Here is a 1,668-nt window from a genome sequence, read left to right as displayed (position 1 = left end):
GTACCTGCCCCCCACCACCCAGATGGGAGATAGGGAAGAAAGTGGGGGGCAGCACGGAGGGTCAGGAAGGGGTGGTGGAGGAACATGATCCTCTCGGTGCCAATGCCCTGGGCATAGTGGATCTGGAGATGAATGAATCCCTTCCTGACAGTGATGGTGTTATCCCAGCCTGCTCCCAGCCCTGGCAGTCTTCAGGGCAGGCCTCAGGCTGCTTCATCTCAGGTGGAAGATAGTGGGCAACTTGGCCATACATACCCAAAGGCATCATTTGAAAGTCGGGATGCGGGCCGGAGAGGTGGCTCCCGCCTGTAATCCCAGCACTTCGGGAGGCCAAGGTGGGCCAATCACCTGAGGTCAGGAGTTCGAGACCAGCCTAGCCAATATGGCGAAACCCAGTCTCTATTAAAAATATAAAAATTAGCTGGGTGCTGTGGCATGCACCTGTAATCCCAGCTACTAGGGAGGCTGAGGTAGGAGAATGGCTTAAACCCAGGAGGCGGAGGTTGCAGTGAGCCAAGGTCATGCCACTGCACTCTAGCCCGGCAGACAGAGTAAGATTCCATTAAAAAAAAAAAAAGTCAGGATGCCAGCATAATCTGGGCAAAAGATGGTGGGCCGTGGGCAGTGGGAATGACTGACAATTGTCATGATCTCCTGATGGCCCCTAGCCTACAGAGGAGAAAGCCTGGTTCACCCAGCAGCACATCTGGGGTGTAGCCGGGTCCTGAGGCAAACCTAGAGAGCTGTCCTCAGCCCCTCCACTGGAGCCTGTGTGTTTTGAGAACCTCTGCCTGAGGTTTGCCCTACTCCACTGGATGCCCTGTGGCCTCCCTGCTCCTGTGTGGGGCGCGATCTCGGCTCATTGCAACCTCCACCTCCCAGGTTCAAGTGATTCTCCTGCCTCAGCCTCCCGAGTAGCAGGGATTACAGGCGCCTGCAACTATGCCCAGCTAATTTTTGTATTTTTAGTAGAGATGGGGTTTCACCATGTTGGCCAGGCTGGTCTCAAACTCCTGACCTCAGGTGATCCACCCTCCTCAGCCTCCAGGGATTACAGGTGTGAACCACCACGCCCAGCCAGGAAAGCAGTTTTTCAAAGGCTCTGGTGTGGTGGAGAGAGCTCCATGTGAGATCAGACAGATCCAGTTGTAGAGGCTGGGTCCTCCTCACCTAGATTCTTCAGCCCCTAGCATGGGCTCTGGCACCAGAGTCAGCTGAATAAATGAATAACCCCAATTCCAACAATTACAGAATACGTGCCCTTGGGCAAGTCACTCCACTTCTGTGGCCTCAAGCTTCCTTATCTGTGAAATGGGGATAACTATAAAACACCCTTAACCTGGATGTTGATGTTGAGAGATTCAGTAAGAAAATATGTAAAATGCCTTATATCGTGCTTGGCACATGGTAAGACGCTTAATATCTAAAGATATTTTTACCTCCCTTCGGGTTCATTCCTCCTCACGTGCAACTTAAAAGCACTTCAGAAACCGCAAAGCTGTTGGCCCACTCTGTTAGTCCTTCTCAAGTATTCAGACAGGAATGTACATAAAATGGAGGCCTTGCTGGGACAGGCTGAAGTAATGTCATTTTCAGAAGCAGTGAAAAGCAGCAGAGCCAGAATTATTTGGGGGCTAGTGACTCAGGAACACATGAATGTCGGGAACT

At 51.8% G+C, this 1,668-nt stretch overlaps 1 long non-coding RNA gene across 1 annotated transcript in view; it reads right to left on the bottom strand.

Moving 5' to 3' along the window:
- Positions 1–1,451: 1,451 nt before the first annotated feature.
- The window catches only part of LOC117080125, a 1,093-nt gene continuing 876 nt past the window's right edge, over positions 1,452–1,668 (bottom strand). Inside the window, exon 3 of the long non-coding RNA XR_004435723.1 lies at positions 1,452–1,668. This exon is cut by the window's right edge and continues 44 nt beyond it. This is a non-coding gene — a long non-coding RNA (uncharacterized LOC117080125).

Source organism: Trachypithecus francoisi, unplaced genomic scaffold (genome assembly GCF_009764315.1).
Source record: "Trachypithecus francoisi isolate TF-2019V2 unplaced genomic scaffold, Tfra_2.0 Lachesis_group8, whole genome shotgun sequence".
NCBI lineage: Eukaryota > Metazoa > Chordata > Mammalia > Primates > Cercopithecidae > Trachypithecus > Trachypithecus francoisi.
The sequence above is the reverse complement of the archived record's forward strand: the minus strand, read 5'-3'. Positions and strand labels throughout refer to the sequence as shown.